We start from the raw sequence: 13,497 nt of genomic DNA, 5'->3' as shown, positions 1-13,497 counted from the left end.
TGAGTGGAGTTGATTGCAAAGATTTAGGCAAGTAATTGGGTTTGTGAGAGTCTGACGGTGATGATAATGAGAATGGCTGCTCCATTTACTGGGCAATCATGTGCCAGACAATTCAAGTACTCATTCATTTGCAGCTCTGCAGAGGAAGTACCTTACAGTGGGGGAGAATATAGACTGGGAACTCTGGAGCCAGACGTGCATGGCTTTGAATCCTAGTTCTGACATATATTCATTGGATTACTTTAGACAAATTAAATAATCTCACCTTGTTTCAGTTTTCTCATCTGCAAAATGGAGTTAATAATAATAGAATCTATCTTCTAGGGTTATTATGCTGATCAAATGAATTCACATATGTAAAGAACTAGGAGAGGAAAAGTCACAAAATAATCACTATGCAAGTGTTATCAACTATCATTAAAAATATGAGGTGTTAGATGTTGAGGAATCAACAGCAACTAAGATATATATTCTGCCTTGCAGAAATTTAAATTTATAATATAAAATAGATAACTGAATACACAAAAGCTATTGATGTAATGAGCATAATACATAGGACCCTGGGATTTTGTAAGAGGGCATTTGATTCTCCTAATTTAATTCTCCTAATTTATGCTGTGTGCCTCATATAGGGTATTCTGGAGCAGGTGATGCCTAATTTGGATTTAAAATGATGAGTAAGAGTCATGTTTCCCAAGTTTTAGCATGTGTCAGAATCAGTGAACACCGTATTAAAATACAGAATCTTGAGAACAACACCTGAAATTCTGACTAGTTTGTATGGGAGGGGACATGTGAACTCTTGTAGGTCTAAATGAAGTGACAGTGGTCCTAGTGAAGAAAAGAAGCAAAGTAGTGACATTCTGCATAGGGATTGCAAGTTAAGAACTGCAAGTAGCATAATACTGGTAACATGTGCTGTGTTAGGATCAAAGCACAAAACCATTGTGATAGACATGAGGACATTCAGGGTCTAATTTTGTTTTAGGAGCTTGGACTTGGACTTAATGGTAAAGTCAGGAAAAGACTTCTAATGGAGGTGATACATGGCAGAGGTAGTATCAGATTTTCAACCTATTATCATCAGAAGTGGAAAATACAGAAAGGAAGACTAGTCATTCTTACTATTACTCAGTTAAGAAAGATTGAAGACTTAGATGCTTATTTGTTATTTGTTAGCCCATTTTCTGCTGCTAATAGTGAAATACCACAGGCTGGCTACTTCATAAAGAAAGGTATTATTTAATTTGCAGTTTTGGAGAATGAAAGTCCAAAATTGGATGATCTCATCTGGTCTTTGGTGAGAGCCTTCTTGGTTATGTCACAACATGGTGGAGAAGAACAAAGGGATACAGCTGGATACAGAAGAGAAAAACTGCATGAGGTGGCCTGCCTGTATAATAACCTAATCTTCTGAGAACTAACTCTTTCTGAAAGACCAGCATCAAATCCTTCTAAAAGGTCACGATCTAGTTATCTAATTACTTTCCATTAGGTTCTACTTAAACGTAACTCAACACCACTACACTGGGGGCTAAGTGTAGTGGATTAAAAGCGTTCACCTTTTAACACCCAGCTGAACTGAATCAGCATGGTTCTGGGTGTGAAATGCCCACCTGAGGACTGTTGCCAATGGCGTAAAAGGAGAACAGCAGGAGAGGATGACATGCTGTTGATTTCCTGAAGAAGCTTGTTGCTTTGGTTTTCCAGATATGAACTTGGCTGTTCTCACTGTCAGAGGTCAGGCCCTCGCTCTCACTGAGGATGGCTGCGGTTCTTTTCAGATGAGCTCTGGTCCTTACCTTGAGCATTGCCTCCTGGCTCCAGTGCAAATCCTTCAGTCTTCTGGCACAGATCTTTCACCCCATTGACTCAAACTTTCTAGCTTCCACCATTGATCTTTGGGCCTTCCCAGTGCAGACCGTTGATACAGATTTGCATGAGACATTGTCGTGGTCTCTAAACTTCCAGTTGGACTCATGGAGGACATTGCCACGGGCTCTAGGTCTAGGCTGGAGTTGTGCAGGATGTTGTTGTGGGATTCAGGCCCTCAGCTGGATTCTTTGAGTCTCTAGTGTGCAGACAGATATCTTGCATTCTTCTGCATTTGACTTTTTGGGTGAATATTATAAAATAATCCTACAAATTATGAGTCAGGTGTTAAATCTATTCCCTTAAGAACCCCTAGTACAATACTAAGCTTCCAGCAGCACAAAACTTTGAGAAATATACTCAAATAATACATAAATCACAGCAAGACCTAATCTAGGAGAAATGGGGAGAGAGAGTAGGTCCTCTGGGGAGTCAGCTTTGGTAGCATTTGCAGGTCTGATTAGATAAGAAAAGCTAAGGGAATTTAGCAGTGTTTCCTATGATTTTGATCAATTCACTGAAATGGGGAAAGATTTATAGTTAAAGAAGAGTGGATAAATTTACTTTAGATGTGTTAAGTTTGAAGTACACAAAGGAAATTCCAAAAGCTATGTCTTAAGGTATGATCCATTATTTTTTATACATGGTATATTTGGCCAGCAGTGAAAACAGGCACTATGTTCCCGATTTTACAGAGAAGGAACTGAAATCCACAGAAGTTAAGTGCCTCACTGAAGCTTATGGTCAGTATTTGATGTATATGATTCCAAATCCAAAGACCCAAAATGGTTCCAGGCACTTCCTCACAGATTCAAAGCTAAAGCTGCCCAGAGGCCACTACTTTTCACACGGATGCATATTCTCTACTTTGATTTCAGATCTGAAACTCCACAGGTCATACTCTTACCATGAGCCTACACAGAGTTAGTGTTGGAAATAACACTAGAGCTAGGATGTTTACTTTTTAATCTCGTGATGATTCGTCATTCAGTAGTCTTAAATATATTCTAAATGACTTTAATATCTAGGTTAGCACTCACTGCAATCTTGGAGAACTCTCTGCTTCAAGGGTATAGCAGACTTTCTAATTTTTTTTAAAGGTAAAACTTGTTAATATTTTTTCTTATAAATACAATAACTTGTGTATTTTATGCTAGAAACAACATAAAGTCAGCTTTGGCAATTTTAAGTTACAGGCACATAAAGAGAATTCCAGTGGATTCTAACTAAAACACGGTTTCACTAAGACTGATCTACATATTTATATACTGGGCGGTAAAAACAATATAATTTCAGTTTTGGATATTTTAAGTTATAGAAGAGCAAAGAGAAGCCTGTTGGCTTCCAACTCAAATACAGTTTCAAACTAAGACAAGAAATTTTGTGGGCCATTATTTCCTAATGGAAATTAGAGACTTAGCTGTTTTTTATAAGTGTACAAATGCACTAAACTGGCAAAATACTGGGATTTAAACAACTGTTCAGTTATCTCCCACCTGCATGCAGAAGTGCTGTCTGCAGTGAAGGACTGGATACACGGGCTTTAAGGGGAACCTAGAAGTCAATGGGTGTTTGTTGGTGAAACTCAAGTCATTGCTCCCTAGAGTGAGGTCCAAAACATGGCCGATGATCTGATTCTATCTTTCAGGTGATGCACTGACTAGGAGACTGGGGTTGATGTTTGTATGTTTCTTTCTAATAAGAGACAGGATTCAATGGAGACTTTTTATAGTGTCTCATACTGGAGGAAAGGAGGCAGCAAGATGCCCTCTCTGTAGACACAGATGCACATGGGTGAATGTAAAAGGCAGACAAATGAAGACTTAGAATGCCAACTTATCTGCAACTTTAAACCCACAAAGAGAGGTTATTTGCTTCTAATTTAAGTTAGTGTTGAGTAATTCATTTCTAGTAGTAGGTACTGTGATCTAGTTTTTAAATTTTTATTTTCATTATTATTTTAATTGAACATATTTGTGGGGTACAGTGTAATAATTTGATGTTGCTTCAAAGAACTTGAATCATGTATTCAGAAAGATTACTTTAGAATTCTACCAAATACTCTTTTTGTGACTGTGTGTGTGTGTGTTTGCAGTGCTGAGGATTGAACTCAGGGCCTTATGCATGCCAGACAAGTGCTCTAACCTCTGAGCTACATTCCCAACCTTCTTGAGCATTTTTAAAAACTTTTCTAGGCAGGAGTTGTTTCAATTTATACAATTTACATAACATTTATACCTACTTTAAAGTGCTGTTGTGTATAGTATGTGTTTATAAAGCAGTTATCCAAATATCTAGTCTGTGAAACATACTCAACACCAGCATTTGCTATTTCTATGACCATTTGGTCACATCTAGTAAAATTCAGCTGGCAGATCTTTTCAAGTTATCATGTTTTTTTTTCCCCACCCTCTTCTACTAGAAAATTATTGGTGACCTCTGGGCTTTGGTTCACGGGAGAGTTCTACTTCATGAGCACCGACTCCTACCCAGCCAACACTTCTGGGTAAAAAGACAGAGCAGGTATTAGAAGTATGGGACAGAACTGGAGAGTGGAGACCCTGTGGAGCTGGAGCTGCACCTAACTCTACTGGGGGCCTCTTCCCTTCTCCGCAACAGACATGGCTTTCTTTCTTGTCATTCTTCTCTCATCTTTTGGCTCCATTTCAGTGTCTTCCTCATTCCTATTTAGTTCTTCTTCTCTCTTGCCTCTTTTCTAGTTAGATCTTGCACCAACCAGAGTGACAATAAACACTGCTGAGTTGGCAAAACTGTCATTATTTTTACCTAGCACCACAAACCCCTACATAGGTGCAGCGTGGATGCTGCAGTCTGCTCCATTAGTGTTAGGTTCTCATTCTTCTGTACTTTTACCTCATCTCGCTCACCTTCTTCTTGGCATTTGTCTTTTTATGTTTTGTTGCACATTGGTCTCTTTTCCCATCGATGGAACCTGTTTTTCTTGCTGAAAGCATTCATCAGTATGTCATCTCTGCTGCAGACACTGACCTCCTCATTAGTTGGTTTAAAGACTTTGTAGCTTATTCTGCATATTTCCATTTTTGTACTAATGTTGATTTGCTTGATTCTGCACTAAAAGTTGTAGATAGACAAATATCTAATTTCTTCAAAAGTTAAATTACTAAGTTTAACTTAGTCTTTTCTACCAAGTCTGTTCCTCCTCATAAATGATCTGGATAACTTTGAGTTATGTCAAAGGCTTCAAGCAGAGCTTTTGTGGGGAAAAGCTACTTTGGTCACCCATGTTGGATTTCTTTTCTGCTCACACCTGTAGTCTTACATAAACTGTACAATTTGTGCTGTTTACAGCTCTAGGAAATTGTCAGATGCTGATTAGATAGTGTGTTCTTTCTTCCCTCACTCAGGGGCAAAACAATGTTGTAAAGAATCCAAAGGCTTAGGTAATATTTGATACCTCTTTAGTAAAAGGAATACAAAATTATGGAAAATGATATAAAAAAACCCAAACCAGTCACAATTTTAAAAAGCTGGCAAAATCACAATCATCAGACAATTTAGAAATGTAAAGTTGTATCTCTTTATTAATTTATTTCTCAATAACATTTTTATCTACATTTGTGGTTACATATTTCTTAACTGCCTCTTTATAGGAAAAAAGATTTAAAATTCTCTATGTATATTGAAAGAAAAATAAAATCCATCCTTTTTCTGGCACGATTGAAATTTGTATATCTGTGTTGACAGTTTATGAAAGTTTCTTTTTGCTACACTTTTTGTTATTGGTAGTGTCATACTAAGGCACATTGGAATACATAAATCATGTGGATTTACTCAAAGATATATTTACTATTTATAGCATTATCATAGTTCTGTTTCCTACTAACACAGGAATGCTGATAAATTGTATTTGGTACAATTTCCATCAAAAACAAAATAAATATAAGGTGCATTATGGTAAAATAGTCTGCATCAGATAGAATATTTTTTGAGGAAAGAACTTACATTTTGACTAGGTGTTAAATACATTCCCTTATAATTTTACATATCTGATCTTGAGAGAATATTTTATAGATTAGTTCCGGCTCTATTCATTTCGATCTTTGTTCCTCACCCAATACTAACATTCTTTTTGAGGTAGACAGTCTATGCCAGATTCTTATGGTGCTGTTGTCTCTAGTAAATGTGCACAGTACCTTCAAATAAGAAGACTGTGGAGCTGACACAAAGGGCAGTAACTCCTTTCCTCACAGCCATCCCCCTATATGAAGATGACTAGAAATACCAGGTACACATGCAAATGATTTGACATTATGTAAACACATTCTACCAAGCACAAACAAAATACATCCTAAACTTTACTTAAACCTTAGGTGGACTCAAAATTACTCACTCCAATGGCCATATGTGTAATGGTAGTGTACAAGAGAGAGAAGAAGAGGAAGAGAAAGACAGAGAGAGAAAGAGAGAGAGAGAGAGAGAGAGAGAGAGAATGAAAAGATAGCTGTCTTAAGTAACTACACTGAAAATATCTTTTGAAAATTTCAAAAAATTATAAAAGCATATTGCCAGAGATCTTATTTTTAGAGACATAATATTTGTACCTACTTATGGTAGTACATTATGACAATGTGATACATGTATCCAAGTACAATATGTAATAACCAAATTAGGTAAGAAACATTTCCATTTCTTCAAACAGAAATCGTATTTTGCGTTGGGAGTCGCATACTGTACTAAGCATTTTGAAATATGTCTTAGTTTGTTTTAAATAATATTTGCCTTACTATGCTCTCTTAAGGGATTGGTAAAGCCTAAGCAGTAGCAGGGTTTCTGGAGCATAATGGACTAGTATTCTGGCAATTGTCAGAGTTTGTTGGTGACTCGAACCTTTTACAGCTAATCTATTACTGTGGCATTGCTTCTTTACATCTTGTGGTTACACTTTTCTGCTGGATATTCAAGACCAGGTTAAAGTGAGGCCTGTATAAATAAGAATTTTGCCTTTTGCTAACTATCAGGGTCAGTTAAGTCTCCTCAGGAATCACCTTGGAACTAAGTACAGCATCTCTGGATCTTCTGTCAGTGTCAGCCATCTGGATGAGTCATGGCCATTGCTTGATCAAGGTGCCTTCTGTGAAAGCTTGAGAGATTTTTCCTCTCCTGGTGACTCTTCTTAGGCACACTATATATTGTAGAATCACTTTCTTCTGTGGTCCCATAATCTCCTTGATCAGAAAATCAGGGACTCAACCGAATTATAGGATGTCACAGCAGAGGCTCTCCTATTTCTTGAGTCTTTACAGACCTTGGAGGGTGTAGCCAAAATATTGGCTGTCCTCTTAGCCCAATCTATCTCTCTAATTTTTGGTTTCCAAACCTTGGTTGTTAAACATCCAGCAGAGAAGATTAATGATATAACATTGTAACGGAGGCAATAAGCTTAATATTACTATTGATCTAAATAGAAAACACCTTAGAACAAAAAATGGAACCATTATTTTTTAACAGCCATGGATATCCTAATGTTTAAATCCTCATAGAATGTTAACAAACAACAGTTACATACTTTTACACAGAAATTTAGAAATCAAAACCACACATAACATTGCTACATGGCAATCATGACATTTTGTAACATATTTAAATTTTCATTTTGACATAACATGACATTTTTAATCAATTATCTCTATCTGAAATATAAGAAGCTTTTATCTAATTTGTTGTCCTTTCATGGGATATACATCACAAGTTTTTGATAAAGGCAGAGGTCTGAATCCGAAGGAAAGTCTTATCACAATAAACAATGTTTGTTTTACATTTTGGAAGACCTGTAGATCCAGAATCATGAATATATTTAATACACCATGAAACTAACACTAATGAATTACCATATACATATTTATTAAAATTTAGTTTTGTACCAAGAGCATCTTTTATGAAAAAATCGTACTGTAATTTTTACTGAAAAACCTTCTTTTGACCAAATGACCCAATTCTTGAGATGTCTCCCAAGAGACTATGGAGATCACTGTGGGCTCCTTATTAATGAATAAAGGTTGGCCACTCTTCTATTTACCAATTGAAATCCTACCCAATAATTTCTGCTCACCCTAAGAACTGTGGTTAAATATCTTAATTTTGATAGCATTTAAACTAGGTAGTAAGTCAGGCGAAAGCATGTTTTTAAGTCTATAACCCAACTTGTATTATGAACAAGTGACAAAAGATAAATTGTTGAACTCCAGATAAGGGGGAACAGCTGTTCACAGAATGACAGACAAACACATAAACAAGTATACAGAACAAACCAACAAACATCTGTACAAAATCGGAGTGCACTCAAATATATTTTTGACCAAATTTAATTATAGTAACTCTTTTACAATTTTAGAAATTTATAGTTTAAATAGACTTGTCAGATTTTGTTGTCAAGTAGCAGACATCTCTCATCAGAAAAATTTGGATAACATACTATCCTTAATCTATAATGAAAATATATATATTCTTTGTATTTTATTGTGTCTTAAGAATACTGGTAATTTTCAGCTCAATTATCTCCATATACTTTATCACTTATTTAAATCTTTCATTTCCACTTTGGTTACTATTTCTTGGGCCTGCTGGGTCAATTTCTTTGGTAGGCCCCAGGTTGGATTTAGTCTCATCTTGTCGATCGGCTGTAGAGCAGTCTCTGAGGCATCACTGTCACAGGACTGCACATTAGCTTCCCCAAAGGTAGAACCAACTTCTTCTCCAGATCTAAGTTCATGATACAGCTAGACATCATGTTCTAGCAAAACACAAACATGTTTTGGACACCAAGTTGGCTTTTTGTGTGTGTGCTTTACCTGATTGACTTGTCTTTCCTCTGTTGTACTTCCATCTTTTGTAAAATTTTACAAATTTTCATAGATTTTCGGGGCCGGGGTTAGAGCTCAGGTTATTGCACCTGCCTGGCAGGTGCAAGGTCCTGAGTTCAATTTCCGGTACAAAAAAAGAAAAAGATTTTCATTTTCTGTACACTTTCAAAGAAATGAATTATTAGGACATTTTTAGGATCCTTCTTAAAAGGATCAAAGTAATGTCTAGGAGTAGGCACGTGAAGACTGTTGGGATCTACTTGAAAAAGCTCATTTAACTTAATTTGACTAGGTAAATTTACCTCTAAAAATTTCAAAACATAAAATGTGCATCTATCCATAAGATGGACTCTAATTGCAGGGTCAGGTTGATGGGGGAGGGAATCTTCTCCCACTTAGCTACTTGCTAGAGCCATTATGTTAGCATAAACCACTCACACCTGGACACACCTTAGTACCTCAATGCTAAGCAGCAGCTTATTGCTTTATGGCCTGGGGCAGCACCTGGGGCATGAAGTGCTGCAGGAAGCCACAGAGCTCAGGAAACAGGCCCTTTAAGTCCCGCAGTGGGGTGAGAGTGAGTGTCCCCTCTGCCTCGGATTCACTTGCCACAAAGGTAGTGAGGGGCTCAGCCCTTGCTCCCTGCTCCCCGTTATCACTGCCAGGTCTGACCAGCTTCTGGTCAGCCCCTGTATCAGCCTCCTGGCCCTGCTGTCGCCCTTGCCATGTGCGAAGCCACAGGGTGCAGGGCCAGCTAGCGCTGCCCTGGCCTTCCTCCCCGGGGCCTGCGCACTGGCTAGTCACCACCAGCAGGTCTCCTGGCTGTCTGAGGCTTCTCATGTCCCATTTCCACAACTTTCTCCTCCTTTGCTTCTTGACTGAGGTTTCCTGTGTGTCCCCACAGCCCCTTATCCCTGTCTTTGTTGCCCTCCACATGCCCATCTAGCTTCACTCTTTTGCCAGCTTCCCCCTGGGTGGCCTCCTTTATCTTTGCCTCAGGCCTTGGCCTCTTTGTGCCCCGTTCTACCTGGCACCCCAGTGCATCCTGTAGCACCCCCAGCAGAGCAGCAGTGAGCTGGGGAAGGGCACCATGGGCAGGGGAATGGGCGTGGCAGTGAGCACAGAGGCGGGAGGGCATGGCTGCCTGTGAGGCAGCAGCCCCAAGTCACAGCCTTGGGCAGAGCAGCGCTGACACTTCAGGCTCTGGCAGTAACTGGGTGTAGCCTTGGGGTCCAGTAGGTTGCTGGCAGGGCCCCAACAGTCCTGCTTTATTTTCAGGAATGGGCTCCACTGCCTGCGCACCCCCCGCAAGCGGCTCTGTGGTCACTGCCTCTGTAGCCAGAGGGGACGTGCCCAGCCTCTGTGCATGCTGGCCATCGCTTTTGTTCCGGCCACCGGATACTCTTTTTTTGGTCAGATTCCAAGCACTACTATCATTACAGGAGGCGCCTGCTCCTGCATCTCTCACACAGGTCTTGACAATGGGTGTGTTTGGGGTCCATGTGGTGAAGTCTTATTGGGCACAAACATTCAGTTCTTTTAGAACTTTGGCAGGTGATATCCTTCACTTGATAAGAATTGTAAGATTTTTGACACATCCTACAAAACTGTTTAAAATAAACCTTGCTTATACCCTGGATACACCAAACGAATGCACTCTCCCAGCAGATGTTTCAGTCCTTGCAGTGATAATAGCCATATTTCTGCTGGAAGCGCAAGTGCTTCTTGCCCGGCTTGGCAGGCAGCCATGTTTTTTCCTGCACAGGGGCGGTTGCATCTCTGCCATCTCCAGCCCTCCCCACCTCCAGGGGCTGCCCTGGATTCTGCAGCACGAGCTGTGGGCTGCCTTACCAGTTCGAGAATCCTGTTGCTCCTGCCTGGCCTTTGGCAGTGGGGACGCCTTCTTTGCTGCCCCCTCATTCTCCTCTGGTGCCACAGGCCCCTGCGTGCTCGCCGGGGCCTCCTCCAGGCAGCCCGTGAAGCAGTGGGAACTCACGGGCGAGCACGCAGAAAGGAGCGGGGGAAGCGTGCAGGGGTGGCTGGGCCTCCTGGGTCCAGGACCCCGCACAGCGGCCTCTGACGCCTGAGCATGCACTATATTGATGCGTCGCATCACTGGTTCACTTGCACCCCACATCACGGCAGCGGGCCTGCAGGGGCCTGGCCGGAAGCCTGGGCTCATGTGTGACAGCAGCCTAGCAGAGGAGAACATGGCAGAAGGGTGTTCCCCATCACAGAACTGCCAACCATTGTTGCCCTTGGCTTCTGGCGCATAGGGAAAGAGATAGGAGGGAGCGCAGGCCGGGTACCTGAATGCGCCGAGCACCTCGTCCCCCATTGCAGCCATCTGGGTAGCTCCCATTATTTAATGGGGCTGAGGCAATCTACAATGGAGATTTCCCAGAAAGAGCCAACTTTTCCCAGCAGTTCTAGGTCGACACTGATTATTCCAGTGATACCCTCGCTGACACTTAGTACAAGGACTGCAAGGTTTAGTCACAGATAATGGCTGTGCTTGTCCTTATAGGTGTAGCAGAGCAGTTCCGGACAGGGTGCCCCTTATTTCCACAACAAAAACAAATGGCCTTATTTTTACCCTTTCCTTCAGACTGTGGATTAATAATCTGAGTAATAGCTGCCGCCAAAGTAGCCCCTTGTACATATGAGGGGCCAGTATCTGCACAGATCCGAATCATATTCAGCAATGTGGCCTGCCTTTTGTGGGCTCTTAAAGACTCTTTACACCATTTGTTTGCATTTTCAAATGCTAGCTACTGAACTGTTAGTTTGCTAGCTTCTGTGTTATTTATAATCCTCTTACTAGCCTGCAATAAGTGGGCAATGAAATTTTGAAAAGATTTCTCAGGGCCCTGATGAATAGAAGCCAAGTTGAGGGCTGCCTGTCCCTTAGAAGGAAATTCCCTCCAAGCCCTCATGGCAGCCATCTTGGTTGTTCATATGCTGACAATTCAAAAGTCAGTTGATTGTTTGTGGGTAGCAAAGGCACCTTCCCCAGTTAGCATATCTTTTGTAATGGCTTTGTTGTGAATAGCATCAGGAGCAGCCTGGTCGGTGCACTACTCAAGGAAGTTTCCTTTCCACATTAAATAGTCTCCTGGACTTAAACATGCTTTCGCTATTCCTTTCCAATCATTTGGGGGCCATAATATGCTGTCCTAGAATTTCCAATAAACTCAAGGTAAAGGGAGCAGCGGACCATAAGTAGCAACCGCTTGTTTTAATTCTTTTAAGGTTTTAAAAAGTATAACTTCATAACAATGTATCACCTGTCCCGGAGTTTTGGGGACTTGAACTTCAGTAATGGGGTAGATATGTTGAAAACCCTCGATGGGCTCCCCTGCCCATCTGGCTTCTTTTAATGCTAATTGCAATGAAGACAGAGAAAATGGCTCTACACTCTGAGATACAGCAAAATTTCTCTTAGCTGAAAAGGCCCGCATAGCCACCTGTGGCTCAATCAATTCCATGAAGTGTTGTGAGATACAGTTCACAGGGGAACACCTCTCTGGTGAGGAAAAGTCCCTTTTGTCCCCCGCCCCCACTCCTTCCTTCTTAAATTGGACCAGGCTAGAGGGCTCAGGCCCTATCTATGGAGCCATTTCTCCACCCTCCACCTCCCCCTTAGGCTCCTGACTTGATTTTAACATAATGTTCTGAGCCAAATCCCTTTAGGTTACAAAACCCCTCCAAACCAATATCCAGAAAATTAAATATAGGAGTCAAACATGCAATAAACACTTCTACAGACATATACTTTGGGAGTCTAGAGCCTCTACTTACACTTTAATATCCCTTTCTCTTTTGGCTTCTTAGAAGCCTGTATATCTTCTAGCCCTAGAGAACATATATCCCCAAGCTTTACACCTGATGTACCAGTACCATGCACTCCAGTGCTGAATACTAGCTTTCACAAATGTGCTTCCCCCCTTCTATTAAGTTCTGTTGGGAAGCATACCCACTACCCACTTATTTTCTCTCACCGGGGATCCAGTTCAGGTGCCAAATGTAGGGAACCTCGTTGGTCTCTCGTTGTACCCCAGAGAGAAATGGCGGTGGGTATGAGAAAAATAAAGACAAGAGACAAGACCTCGGTCAGGTGGAGTTACCTCTTACCTGATAGGAAGAGGACTGACCTCAACAGTAAGGGCATTTATTTTGTACTCTTGCAAAGTTAGTATCAGGAGGGGTAATGTTGCCTTATGACTAATGACAGTAATTGTCCAGGCAGGATGCTTTTTTCAATACTGAGGTAGCTTGACTGCCTCAGGCACTCAGGCTCTGTCCTGCCCTCACACATAGGACCAATATCCAGTGGCTCCCAGCACCCTCCAGTATAGGAAGACTGAAAGCATCATGGTTGAGTGATGCCTAGACTGGCATCTCAGTTGCATCATTCACTACCTATGTATCCTTCGTGAATTATTTAACCTCTCTGAATGTGAATCCCCTCATATATTAAGTGGGAATAATGATAGTGCTTTTGTCATAGAATGGTAAGAATTAAGATAATATGGGTAAATTATTTAACTGTCACATACTGAGTGCCCCCCAAAATGTTCACGGCTATTCCATATAATGACACATATAAATACAAAAGAGAAGAGGTGTCACTTACCTTGGGGATTTGACATAAATGAAAACTTCTATTATGAATTTTCAAAATTGGTAAATGCACCCACACAAGGTAGTGAATGTCCCAGCAAGATCTGGTTTGTATGCTATGTCAAATAAGTGTCTGAGCTTTGACTTAATTGAGTGGAAG

This window comes from Chinchilla lanigera, unplaced genomic scaffold (assembly GCF_000276665.1).
Source record: "Chinchilla lanigera isolate Chin_1 unplaced genomic scaffold, ChiLan1.0 scaffold00003, whole genome shotgun sequence".
Taxonomy (NCBI): domain Eukaryota; kingdom Metazoa; phylum Chordata; class Mammalia; order Rodentia; family Chinchillidae; genus Chinchilla; species Chinchilla lanigera.
Note: the sequence above shows the minus strand (reverse complement) of the source record.